This window comes from Psammomys obesus, unplaced genomic scaffold (assembly GCF_907164565.1).
Source record: "Psammomys obesus unplaced genomic scaffold, mPsaObe1.curated_primary_1811, whole genome shotgun sequence".
Taxonomy (NCBI): Eukaryota; Metazoa; Chordata; class Mammalia; order Rodentia; family Muridae; genus Psammomys; species Psammomys obesus.
The window spans coordinates 7,790,513-7,805,142 of NW_026592666.1; the positions used below are offsets into that span (position 1 = coordinate 7,790,513).

At 44.7% G+C, this 14,630-nt stretch overlaps 1 protein-coding gene across 1 annotated transcript in view; it reads right to left on the reverse strand.

The window, feature by feature from the left end:
* The window catches only part of Tiam1 (TIAM Rac1 associated GEF 1), a 211,521-nt gene that overhangs the window by 196,262 nt on the left and 629 nt on the right, over positions 1–14,630 (reverse strand). The gene's annotated exons all lie outside the window — the stretch shown is intronic.

Genomic DNA, 14,630 nt, shown 5'->3' on the forward strand with positions numbered 1-14,630 from the left:
TTCTCCATTATCTCTACCATAAGGCATGAGGGTTCAGCATCACACAAAATGGCCCAAGTGCATGAGCTGGTGAGCCCACAGATTGCTTAAGTCTGCCTGAGCTTTGCAGCATCCCAGTGCCTAGAGCAGGATGAAAGGCTTGAGCCCTTCATTGTCTGCTTTTCTATAGGCTGCCAAAAATAAAAGGCTCCCAACTGCAGCGAATCTGTTAGCCAAAGGGCCATCTAAAAATAAAGCTGCTGGGAGAGGTTTCTCTCACAGATCAATGAATGGGGCTCCTCCTCTCAAAGTGGAATTGAGAGTACATGAGTGGCCCTTAAAGGACCTTGCTGAATGCCCACACCTGCACCCCACAGCCCACACTACAGCAACTGAAGGTGGCGCTTAGGAGCAGAGGAAACTGAGTTTATGTGTATGGTAAGAATTGGTGTATGGTAGGCAATAAATAATGGCTGCACTGAAGATGAAGGTAGCAGTTGGGATTAACCCAGTGTGTGCTGATAGCAGTCAGAACAGAGGCTAGGAAAACCAGAATGGGCAAATGTCTGAGAAAATGCCAAATAACTAGTATTTTAGACTGTGAGGGTGCCATCCCTCTATAACTACTACAACTACTCCCCTGTGTAAACAACCAAGATAACAGGCGAATGAGCAAGTCTGGCTTTGTTACAGTAACACCTTCGGCATGCACACTGAAAACTCAAATTTCATACGGTATTCTCCTGACACAGACACAATAGCAGTGTGCTCTGGGAGAACGCACTGGCTGGTGATTTCCTCAGGGAAAGGACATTCAGACCGGTCCTTGCAACTAAGCCAGCACAGCGCTACCAGGAGCTCATCACTCACAAGGAGCCACCAGCATGTGTGTGGTCTGTCACCCACAGAGACACCTACCTGGATGAGATGCACAACTGCATTGCTCTTCTCGGTAACCACTTAAAAATGGGAAAGGCACTTTTACTTCAAGGACCTTACAAACAGAGGAATCCCGAAGAATCTAGCCCCCAGACCAAGTCTGAGAATACCAGAATTAATCTCCAAGCACCACAGACAGTCCAGGAGAAGAAGATTCCCTCACAGCTCCTGACCACAGGGCTCTTCTCAACACCTTGAGGATGGATGCTTTTGTTCCTGTCCTCAGGTTCTGTGGGCCGTGGATGGGTGGGTGGGTGTCTCTCTCACACACAGTGGCCTGAAATAAGTCTCTGGCAAGCAGTGCCCAGGCCTCACATGCCTCTACAGCTCTAGTATTTGTCTTGGTATCTAGACTATAATAGGATCTCACTCATCTGAGGTGCAATCCAGAAGTAACCAACCAGACTCCCACCATCCACAAGCATAGCCATGAATCTCATTCCCTCAGAACTGTTGGCCGAGGCCACAGAATACACCGCCTACTTTACCCTGAAGTTGGATTTTACCCATTGGCCAAAGCAAGTTAATTTAAGCAATTTAAAATATTGGGGTGGGGGGAGAGATTAGCTTATTCTATTCATCAGGAAAAAGCTCAATGTAATCATATCCCACAAGCCTTCTTCTAAAGTAGCTATAATTTTCCCAGAAAATAAAGACAGGGTTTTCTTTCTTCTTCTTTTTTTTTTCCCCCTAAACAATTCATTGGAAATCCTGAAGAGGAGACAGGGAACAAATTTATAGGCAAAGGAAACAGAAGGAACCTCAGCAGAATCTGTGTGGAAATGACTCATGATTATTTAGATTTGGGCAGCCAACAGAACAGGGCTCTAGGACCTTCATAATCTAGGTCGGGAAGACAGGTACGCAGCGATGGAGGAAGAATAGGAAACACGGAAGAAACTGACACCATGGTTCACCCTCATGCCGCCCACCACAACCCTCAGAAAGCAACTCAGCAGAATTCTTCTACTCTGAAAAACAAATGGAGTTCAACGGGCCATGTCATCTGCCCTGGGCCTCAACCTCTCCGTGGGTCTCTCCTTGATCTGACATGAAGCTGTACTGGTGGGAAGAGAGTGGAACTGACTCAAAGCATCCAGGCAAAAAGACTGAAATAACAACGCATTCAGGCTGGAGAGATGGCTAAGAAGTTAAGAGCACTGGCTGTTCTTCCAAAGGTCCTAAGTTCAATTCCCAGCAACCACAGAATGGCTCATAACCATCTATAGTGAGATCTAGTGCCCTCTTCTGATACACAGAATACTGTATAAATAATAAATAAATAAATCTTTTTTTAAAAAAATAACAATGCATTCTGTAATCCATCAGCTATTTGGTTTTAAATGGTATTTGTATTCTTACTCTGTGCTCTCCCCATCATCCCCCAAAAGAAAAGGAAAAGAAAAAAAAATCCCCATAGTAACTAAACTGAACACCTCAGTATTCATATTCAGCAAGCTTACCTACCAAGTAAGTCTGGCAAGAATACAGTGGCTTCTTCAAGGTCAGAGGAACCAGACAACATCACAGGCCTATGCACTCTGCCAGACGAGTCCTGAGACACCACCACTGCTTTACCAAAAGAAGCCAGCACATTTGGACATCTTCACTGCCTGAGTGACCCCATCACTGCCTACTTTATAACCACAGCTCCCCTTCCAACCATGTACATTTGTCATGGTGTACTGACAAATGGCCCCCATCCTCACAGGCTGCTGTGTGTTATTACCCTCAAATGACAGTGTAGGGGGATGGGGAGAAGGTTCAGTCTGTAAAGTGTGTAACAAGCAAGCACAAGGCCCTGTTAAACAGACTGAACCCTGAACCCCAGCACCCATGTTAAAAAATAAGGAAATTAGGAAGCCGGGTGTGGTGGGGCACTCCTTTAATGCAAGCACTCAGGAAGGCAGAGGCAGGCAGATTGATGTGAGTTCAAGGCCAGCATGGTTTACAAAGTGAGTCCAGGAGAGCTAAGCCAAGGCTAGACAGAGAAACCCTGCCTGGAAAAACAAAACAAAACAACAAAAGTGTGTGTGTGTGTGTGTGTGTGTGTGTGTGCGCGCACACACACACACACAAATATAGCATCAGTGTGCGCCTTTAACTTCACAACAAGGAGGCAGAGACAGGGACATCCATCCCAGGGCTTACTAGCCAGGGTTAGTGAGAGACTCTCAACTACTAAGCTAGAGCAAACTGGGAAAGATGCTCAGCATGTACACACACACATGTACACACATGCACACAAACATACACACTCACACACATATATATACACACAGACAGACATGAACAAACACACTCACACAGACACACACCTAGGAACACACTCACCTCACACTCACCTCACACACACATACACGCATGTGCGTGCACGTGTGCACCATTATATTAGCAAACATATTATCATACTATGTCACCTATTGTTTATCTTCTCAGAATTACTGAATAAGCCAAAAGGAAAGGCCAAAAGAGAAGCAGATGTGGAGACGCATCCCTCTAGTGGCAGCCAGGAGGACCAGAAGCTCGAGGCTGGCTTCATCCTCTGCTAGATTTCAAGTCTGGAGTCAGACTGTGCTGCACAAGACTCTCAAAACAAAACAACACAGAGAACAGAGTCCGATGCTAGGTACTCCTAAGAGATCCAGTCTAAACGTTCACACAGGAGGCTCAAGGCAGTAAAGAAGACCTTAGCCGTGTTCCTATCTAATTCTGAAGTCTCACTAGAAAAAGGCAAACCCCATTTCTTTTTATTTAATTAAATTTTTTATATTAATTACAGTTTATTCGCTTTGTAGCCCAGCTGTAGCCCCCTCCTTCATTCCTTCCCAACCCCACTCTCCCTCATCTCCTCCCTGCCTCTCTCCAAGTCCACTGATAGGGGAGGTCCTCCTCCTCTTCCATCTGACCCTAGCCTATCAGCTCTCATCAGGACTGGCTGCATTGTCTTTCTCTGTGGCCTGGCAAGGCTGCTCCCCCCTCAGGGGAAGGGCAGTGGTCAAAGAGCCAGCCACTGAGTTCATGTCAGAGACAGATCCTGTTCCCCTTACTAGGGAACCCACTTGTATACTGAGCTGCCATGGGTTACATCTATGCAGGGGTTCTAGGTTATCTAGGCTATATCCATTTGTTAAAGAGACTGGAACAACTCTAAAGTGAGTTAACAATGGGAGTTTGCTAATTATTTTAACTGCATGAAAGATTTTAAGGAAGAACACTTATGCCATATTAAAACTTCCCAATTTTTGTCTCTCGGCTCCTCCATCCTTAAAGGGGGCTTGAAGCTGTCAAAATAATTGATGTTAAGCTTTCCAAATAACCTTTGGCAAAATCCAAAGTGAACCCTTTCTGCAATTTGCTACTGTTTGTAGTTCAATAATTTCTCATTTTCTTCATTTGAGCTGGCAAAGACACACATTTAACATTTTTAATTAGAGTGCTACAGTGTGCCTTGGTTTCAAATCCCAAATATTAGGATCCAAAATTAATCTTCGGGCTTTGCATTTGTTGCCAAGGATCAGAAAAGCTAAAAATAGCAAAAATCACTTCACTAAGCAGAGAAAGAGCTTCAAGAAGGCCCCTCATCTGCAACAGACTCAGGACGGATCTCAAAGACCAGGCAGGAATGAGCTGTCAAAAACCAAAATGTGAAAATGTGGTTGCTCCTCAGTGTGCTTTTACTTCAAAATGAAAAGGTTTATCGGACACATATGTAACAGCACTGTGCTACCAAAGAGGGAAACTGAGTGAGAAACAAGCCAGTTAAAGGGTAAGCTGCGAAGCTGGGCGTAGTGGCGCACACCCGTGATCCCAGCACTGAGGGACGCAGAGGCAGGCAGAGCGCTGTGATGTTGAGGCTAGTCTGGTCTACAAAGTGAGTCCAGAAAAGACAGGCTGGTCTCCAATAAAACAAAATAAATAAATAAGCTGCATCAAGTGGTAACAAGAAGAGAACAGGCAAAACTGGACAAAGGAAGGCATCCAGATTATTCTCTGGTAGAAAACTGAAGACATTAAATCACACACACACACCCCCAATTTCAAACAGTAACAGTGAGAATCAGTAACATTAAGACTATGGAAAACTTTACAAAGCAAACAACTTGGGCTTTTCAATAAAAGTAGAAAGTAATTTTCCTTACAGTTCTGGCAGCTGCATCTGGTCACATCATCACATGGTGGAAGTAAGAGCTGAAGGCTGGGGAGGACCTAATTCACCTCATCTGTCAAAAAACCATGCCTAAGAAAACCACATTAGCATATTCATGAGGCAGAGTACTCCCTTCCCAGGCCTCCAATACTGGTGCATAGTGATGAAGGTTCCAACATAAGAACTGTAGGAGCAAGATCTAGTCCCAGCAGCAGAGAATTCATGGATGCACTGTGGTCATGTGTCCCTGCCTCAGCTCCAAAGCTGATGTTGAAGTCCTAACTTTTAAGGCAATGGTATTAGAAAATGGGAGCTCAATCAGGACGTGGTGGCACAGGTTTTTAATCCCAGCACTCAGGAGGCAGAGGCAGGCAGAGTTAAAGGTCAGTGAGTTCCAGGACAGCTAGGGCTAAAGACGAGAAACCCTGTCTTGAAAAACAAAAACAAAAAAGAAAAGAGGAAAAGAAAGGAAAATGGGAGCTTAGTCAGGAAAAATTATGAGACAAGGGCCCGCAAGATCACTCTGCTGGTAAAGGCACTTGCCAATAAGCCCACAGACCTGAGTTCAATCACATGGTCAGGAGAGAGAAACGATGCCTGTGTAAGCCGTCCTCTGATGCCCAAGCGCTCACTGCAGTGTGTGTATGCTCACATATGCACATATAAAATAAAATACTCAAACACCTAATTGTAGGACAAGAAGGTAAATTGGAAAGCTGGATATTTAACCACAAAGAGTTGAGAGTCAGTATAACTTTTCGCATTATCTTTCAATGATGCAGCCTACCATACCAGAAGACGAGACGATGCGGTTCATTCGGTGGCCAACACTAAACAATCCAGGGTGTGTGTGTGTGTGTGTGTGTGTGTGTGTGTGTGTGTGTGTGTGGTGTGCATGTGTGCATCCGTATGCACGCATGTGGACGTGTGTACAAGCTCATGTGCGTATGCTTGCACACAGGAGTATATGCATACATCTGTGTCTGAGTGGGAGCAAACGCAGAAACTGTGAGTAAAAGCAGCCTGGCCCCATGCTGATCTCCTCGAGGTGAGTGAAGGTCATCAGAGCTTGTAGGAGACTCCACTAGATTATTCTCTTGGCTGATAAATATTTGAAATTACCCGTAATGTAAAAGCCTTTTTAAAAAATAAAACACAGTATGTAGTAGAAATATTGTGGTTTGCACACCAAGAGGAGGCCTCCGGGTGGCCTGAGGGTGTGTGTGGCCCGCAGACATACTTTGTTTGGGCTGTGGACTGTTTAAAAATGTTATTTCCCTTTTCATCCAACATTTAAAAATAAGACTTCACATAAAAATTAGGATTTCCGACTTGTCTTGAAAGCGGAGAAAGATCTGGAAGCGCTGGGGCATTGCAACAGGCCCTGGAGCAGAGCCCAGGCTGACTCTCCAACCCTGGCATTCGGTGACCTCAGCAGCCTCCCCAGATAGTAGCCATTGGCGTCTGGCACCCACCATGCAGGGTATACACAGCAGCGACTCCGAGCTGACACCAAGGCCAAAGTCTCCAGAATTAACATGTTCCCTGTCAGCCCAAACGACCAGCGACCACGAGTTCCCGCCAACAGCTTCAGCCTGAGCACCGGGAAAGTCTCAGTTGATATTACACAGCGCCCTGATCGGAAACATATGTGAGGTTTAACAAAGTGCAAGAGCAAACCTCGGGGTTCTGTCATGCATTTGGCTGGAGGACCTCCCACCCACTGTGCCAATTTTCCTTATCGTTCAGGCTCAGTACTGGCTCTGATGTGGTGCCACAGACTCCAAGAGCGCAAAGGCAGGAAGGAAGGGGCTGAGTGTTCACTCAGCATCTCCCTCTCATTTTACAAGTCAGGCTAGGGGACATGGAGACATCTGCCCACTCTCACAGTTCTGGAAGGGGTCCCTGGAAGTGGAGAGAGGGGTCTGATGGGAGATTGGCAGAATCCACACACACGGGTTACAGTCTGCTCCTAGGTATGTTCAGTGCCTCTGAAATATCTCTCACTGTCTATGCAGTGTTATCTAGGGCAGCCAGAGCTACATCGTGAGAGCCTATGTTTTGTCCCCAAAACAAAAACGAGTTGTTTTTCCAATGTGACAAGAGCAACGTTTCCTCAGACAAAGACAAGCCTTCAACCTGGATGAGAATGGAGTTTGAAGCACAGAGGTTTTGTTGTGTGGTTTTAACTAGACACTCCATGTGGCATGGCAGCGACAAGGTCCTATCTTGTCACCCCTGCCCTTGACCTATACAGAGGTGAGGTCAGGTAAACCCTTTAGTCATTCGGGCTCCCTAAAGCGCCTTCAGTCTCGGGTGCTCCAGATCAGCTTACATCCATTCTCTTCCACACAGCTGACTCAAGGGCAGGTCTCAGGGTTCAAGAGTGGACACCAAATTTGTAGAGTCCTTCTCTGGGAACTTGGGTTCTTCCCAAAGTGAGTTCAGTTGGATAATAGGCTATTCTTAAATTGTAATTAATTCAATTGCAGACACATTGAGAACAGAAACTTGAAGCACCACAGGGCAACGCAGGAGACTGGGTGTGGAGCCAAACGGTGCCTTGGCTCCCCAAGCAGTGCCTTGGCCCCCAGTGGAGAACTCATCAGCCTGTCGTCACAGGCTGGTACCTCTCCATCACTTTCTCATCACTTCTAGGATGTCTCAGGTTAGCGACTCTTTACTCCCATTAAAATTGCAGGAAGATACAATCTGACTTTGTCAATGAGGTTGAAGGCCACCATGGTAACAACCTGGCTGGGATTTCATGCTCTTGGCATAAAAACTGGCTTTGGAGATCTCTTTTTAGACCAATAGTCAGAGGCTGCATCTCATCAATCTCATAAATGCATGAGCTGTGACTCACAGATCCTCACTGCAGCTCCAAAGTGAGAGGTTTGAACTGCATCCCCAGGAGAAATAAGACTTTAGACCCTGAGGGCCACCTACAGCCAATCCCCACTTAGCCAGAATGTGACAGCCTGCAGAGTGACAGGAGATAAGCCATGGAAATCAGACTGACAAGACAGGAGAGAAACTTTAGCTAGACAGTGACCACAAATACAAATAGAAGGGCTGAAGGAGAGAAGGGGAAAGTGGAAAGCGCACCGTTAGAAACTTGGATAGCTGGTGACACTAGGAGTCCAGATGACATAAAACTATAGTCTCAAAAGTACCTCAAAACAAATGAGTTTTGAGCATCTCTTATGTGGCAGTACCATGGAAGGTACTGAGGGATTATTAGAGAGCAGAAGAGAGTAGGAGGGAGCAGAAAGAGAAGTGAGACACTTTCCAGAATGCTTTTGCTTTGAAAGAGTAGTAGATACCAGAGCAATACTAAGAACATTTGCCAAAGACGCTGCCTGGTGTGATGTCAGCCAGGTTGAAGGAGCTAGAGACACATAAGTTAAATGATCAAATTTAGCCACTAGTCTACAATAAAAATATTTGTTCCTCTATCTTTCAGATGGAACTCTCTCCTTTGACCCTGCAACTCCACCTAGCTAGTACCCTTTCCTGGTACCCCCAAACCATCATGAACAATAGCTTTTTCTGTTCTCCCTCAAGCTGACCAAATCTACCAGACGTCCCCACTGCCTATGACAGCTGACAGTCATGACTTCTCCTGAGTGCTTAGACAACACTGGAAGCATCAATCACACCCCACAGGTAGCAAAGCATCTTCCCTTATACTCATTACCTGTAACAGAAAAGTCTGCATGAGTTTCAGGTCCAATCCTCTCGTATATGTTGAGCACAGTGAGGAGCACCAACAACAGGAACAGAATAAGTCCACCTGCTGTACACAGCAGGCAGGGAGGCTCAAACACCTCACATACTGAGTACTGGGGGAAAAGAAGATGGGACTGGCCAACAGGTAGAATACTGTGGTTGAGATAAATGCCCCAAAGGGTCATGTCACAAAGACTTGGTCTCCAGCCCACGCAGCTGTTGGGAAGTAGTGAAACTTTTGAGAGGAGGGGTCCAATGGGAGGAAGCTGCACTATCAGAAACACCAGCTCCTCCCAGTCCCCCCAACACACACACCTTCTCTCCCCACAACCAAGACAAGGGCAGCTTCCTTCACCATAGTTATTTCACATGCCCCAAAGTAACAGGGTCAAATAATCATGGTCCTAAATCCACAAACTGTGAGCCAAAACCAAAGCCTCCCTGAAAAGCACTCATCCTTGATAAGGAATTACAGTGACAGCAAGACTAGCACAGCAGGCAATCGGACAATGAATTCTCCAGCCTCTCTGGCTCCCTCCCTCCATTTTGGCCACTTCTGCCCAGTAGGCTCTTGGCCCACTTCTTAATCACACTGTAGAACTAACACAACACACTGACTATCCCAGAGGCATCCATCTACGTGTGTCCTGGAGTGCTCTCCTTCCGCAACACCGTTACCTTGGGAGAGAAAGTAGTGACATCACAAATGCACTCCATTCCAAGTCTTGAAGCCAGAGTCCAAGGCTCCTGTAACTGACCTGAATGTCACATGGAAGGGGAGTTAGGCAGGAAGGACTGTGCAATCTGGGTCACTTTAGGACTCACTGGTGCTAGGTCTGTCTGCCTGTGCCCATCCACTACTCTGTCCAGCTACCAGTCTGCCTGTGTTCTCCCTGCTGAGAGTCAGGAAGAAAAGCATCCTGCCCTCGACAGGAAGAATGCTTTCCAAAGCAGTATGGGGCATGATCTGGTTCCCAGAAATCGGAACCAGAAATTCATGCAACCTTGAGAAGAATTTAAAACCACAACCAGTCAACTGAAGGTTCAAAAGTGAGCTGACTACAGGGAAATTTTCAGGTATCAATGATTCCTCTGATCACACCACCGTTTTTCTAAAGAAAAACCAAAGCTTTCTTAACATCCATTAAGAATGGGATTTGGTCTAGGTTTAAAGATCTCCCACCTCTTGCTTTTGTTTTCTTAGAAAACCTGTTCTCTATTTCCTTTATCATGATACACACAGCAGGAATGACTGTGCACATTCACACATGCATGAAGAGCATGTGCATATTTGCACACCACCTTCAATACACACCTGGCCATATCTAGCCAAACAGCTGTCATCAAGAGAACAGCTCTCAGGCTGCTGCAGTTATTTGCTGTGTTCTGCTCTATGTGGGGCACAGGCCTCTCTTTCCCTGTATACTTCACATTTCCACAGGAAAGGTCATGCAGTGTTTAAAGCAAACTCCTGATTATGCACACTAATTAAGGCAAACATTGGCAAAGATGCATGTTTGGCACAAGATTTCCTAATTGCATTTTGCTTAGGCTACCATCAAAATTAGTTAGAAACTCCCCCTCCCCTCCAAAGACAAACAGCACAAGGGGAGGAGGCACTGTCCAAAGCTTTCTGGGAAATGAGAGCTAGCTGAAAAGTGAAGTAGGCCTCAAAGCATGCAGGAAGAAGATTGCCCCATACCCTGAGAATCACACAAAAATAGTGCAAGCCCAAAGCCGGCACATGCTCATGTCACATACATCACTTACTCGTCAATGCGGCCTACCTGCTGGCTGACACCGCGTTCAGCTGGTGGTAGAAAGCAGAGAGAATTCCTCCGTACACACTCTCCTGGAAGAAACAGTCACATGCCTCCAGTGTGAGGAGCATCAAACTGTAGGCAAGTATTCATGTGGTTTCTAAGAGGGTTACAACGTCAATGTCGCTTGCCCCCTCCCAAACACATTGAAATTTGATCCCCATCATGTCGCAGTAAGGTCATTTGGAAGCTCACACATGTGTGAGTACATATGTGCATGCAACTGTGGGGGCACAGGGTTGATGTTTAGAATCATCCCCAGTCAATCTCCCACCATATTCTTTAGGGCAAGAGCTCTCAATCAAACCCGGGCTTGCCCATGTCCTCCTCTTGACAGCCAATTGCCCTTTGGATCACCAGTCTCCACCTTCCAAGGCTGAAATGACAGGTGGCCAAGACCGAACACTTGCAAGAGTTTGGGAGGATCTGATCCTCATGTTGGTGCAGCAAGCGCTCGACAGCTGAGCCATCTCCCTAGCACCCAGGGAGAGGTGGCTATAGGAAGGACACATGCATTCCCAGCTCTCACTGGGGGTGCCCTGTGGTACCTCTGGCAGCCAGAAAAACATCACCAGAAGCATCACTGTGTTACCTGACCTCCTGAACGTTGTTCCCTGAAACCTTCATCTATTACTCTTATTAGCAAAAGAAACTGATGACTACAAAGAAAGGAAATAAATCTTAGGTGGGTTTGAATAATGCTTTTCAAATGTTCTTTTGCTAAATAAACTCGAGCCAGCTCTCAATCACACAGAATTAACCTTTCACATATCACAAAGAAGGTGGTTATGCCTTCTCTTTACACTGTCCTCAGCCACACAACAATTTGGCAGGGCTTCCTCCCACCATTTTGGTTGTGTTTCACTTTCTCAAAGTCCTCCTTAAAATGCCAGCTATGTTGCTGACATAACTGTTACATGGTTTAGACAGCCAGGTCATCTGCCGGGACCAGGATGTGAAGCTAGTCTTAGCCTGCAGATGGGCTCACTCATTAACAGTAACCATGGCATCCACCGACCCGTACTGCAAAGTCAGCTCTCTCCTCTTTGCACCAGTCTCTTACATTCTTTCTTCCTCCCAAACTCTGCAGACATTACATTCCTATGTCCAGACGCATCTAAGTTTCTGCCTCCGCTTCTCAGCCACTAAGGGTGTTAGCATTGTACTGAAGACCTCACACTCTCCCATCCAGATGTGGAACACCAGTTCAGAAACAGTCAGTGGCCACAGTTTTGACCAAGTCAATGCAGGAACAAGAAAAAGCTAAGTAAACATCGCAGGGATAAGAATAACAGATCAAAAGAAGGAAGACAGTTAAGAGACACAGAGCTCGGAAGTCTGGTTGCTTTATCATCTGGAACAGTCCTTGGCAGGGGCCTAAGTATCTGTGATGTCTCCGAAGCACCCTGTGTCTTTGTAAAAAATTAGCAACACTAGCCAACCACTCAGCGCTAGTGAAGTCACAGATCTTGAAGGAGAGTGTCTGACCACCTACTAAAGCAGAACAGCCCCTAACTTCATCATAAACATTTGCCCTTACAGCTGCAGGCAAGTGTGGTCCTAAGTGCTTATCAAGGAAATGTCTCTTCAGAACAGAGACCATTACAGAAAATAAAAACTGATCAAAATGCAGAGCTGTGGAGCCCAGTCCCAAGTGATCCACCTTCAACACAGCTCCTGCACTAAGGCTTAGGGAACACTGTGGAAGAGGGGGTGGAAAGATTGTAAGAGCCAGAAGACTGTGGAGTCTCCTTAGTAATGTCAGAAAGCTATACCCATAAAATCTCACCAACACTGTTGCCTAAACATGAGCTAAATGAGGACAGCAATAGACATGTTAATATGGACAGGGAAAGCCCATAAGGACTCAAAGAAACTACAGGCATCCAAAGAATCCATAGAGCAGAAAAAACAGTCTTCTCAAGGAAGAGCACATCAATTGGTTATCCAAATGGTTACCCTGAAAACATATAGGAGTGACATTATACAGACTGAGCAGCTTATAGTAAAAATATGTGCATATATGCGTGTAACAACACTTAGTATAGAAAACAGAGGACATGAAATTGAAAGAGATCAAGGAGGGGTACAAGGGAGGGTTCAGAGGGAGGAAATAGAAGGGGAACATATTATAATCTCAAAAACAAAAGTTAAAGATAGAGAGCACTCTAAAACTTAACAACAGCCCTGAAGAATAAGGGAGGAGGCCACAACTTCTGATCTTGGATTGGTTTATATTATTTGTAAACAGGAATCTAATCTAACATAAAAACCATGGGGGGAGGGGCTGAAGAGATGTCTCAGCAGTTTAGAGAGCTTCCTGACCTGTAGAGGCCCTGATTCCATTCTCAGCACCCCTGTCTGGGGGCTCACAACTGGGTAGATTGATAATTTATACACAATTTCAGTTTCTCATAAAAAGATGCACAACAGTAATCATTAAGGAAATAAAAATCACACCTGCTACACTGGCTATAACAAAAACGACAGATATGTGATCACGAAGATGCAGAGAAACAAATGTTTGCACACTGCCGGTAGAAATACAAAATGATGTATCTGCTCAAAAGACAGAAATTAAGTTATCACAGCCCCAGCAATTCCACACCAGGGTGCATAATGAAGAGACAAAAGCATTTACATAAAGTCTTCTTTGCCGTAGCAACTGGTACAGCCTAAAAGACGAAATAAAGCAAATACCAATCAACTGGATACATAGATGAGTAAAGCAGAGAAAAGCCAGACAAGTGAATATTATTTCCATGAAGAGAAGTGAAATATTGATGCATGCTACAATTCAGATAACAACACTGTGGTAAATTAAAAAAAAAAAAATCAAAGATTGCACATTTCTTTTAAATATCCAGAAGAGTCACTCTAAAGAGACATCTGGTGGGACAAGAGGTTATGGGAAAGAGTTAACACACCAGAAGAACAACTGGTAACAGTTTCTTTCTTTCTAAAAATGATTTTGAGAATTATGACAAAACTCCAAGAACTGCTGAGGTGTTAAATATGAGTTATAGCTCAATAAAGCATTTAATAAAATCAATTAGAGGACAAGGAACCTATTACCAGCTACAATATAAATTAATTAATAGCCTATTATTTCTAGTTCAGTAAAATGTGGATCAAATCCTAAACTTAATACATACAAAATTACCACAAAATAGTCTTTGCAGCTAATTTAGTACAAGTATACCAGGTGGCTAGGGACAAGGGGCTTTGATTTCAGAGTGAGGCTTGAGTGCCAGCCCATCAGTAACAAGGTGAAGGGCCCTGGATGGTGCTAAGATTCTACAAGCCTCAATTTCCCTACCTGAGAAAGTGAGAAAAATAACAATGACTCTCAAATGATTGTTGAAAAACACATCAGTGAGATAACTCCCATAAAAGTCTAAGTAAAAGCTAGCACAGAAAAACATTCAAATAGAACTCCATGCAAGTGTCTGTATGACATGGGATCGTTGGGAAGAAACATATAATGCAGTTCTCTGTGAGTCAATGCCAATCCAGATGATTCTTACTGTAATGGAGGATTTAGGGCCCTTACAGAAGACAAGAGAGGTGATCTGTCTCAACCATGAGAGGAAACAGAGAAGAAAAGGTCTTCTCTCTCACAGTCAGCATGGTCAGCTGGTACCCTGATCTCAGACCTCACATTCTTCAGAACCATAGCCAAGCCAGCTACTTCATGACAATGGGTTAGTTTTCCTCCAAAACTGGAAACACCCCATGATATTTTTTTTCTGATGAGACAAATGAGAAAACTCAAACACACCGAAAGAGTGAAGGTTAAACTACTTATGCTTTTTCTTTTTACAATTTGTAAAATAAACTCAAAAACATAAAAATAAAAAGTTTCTCAGTCACTTGTTGATAATCTAAATGCACATACAAAAGACAAGGTCTTTGCTATTAAAAAAAACAACAACAACAAAAACAAAACAACAACAACAAAAAAACAGCCAACACTATAAGTAATAGAATCTCAGCCTTCAGGGGACAGG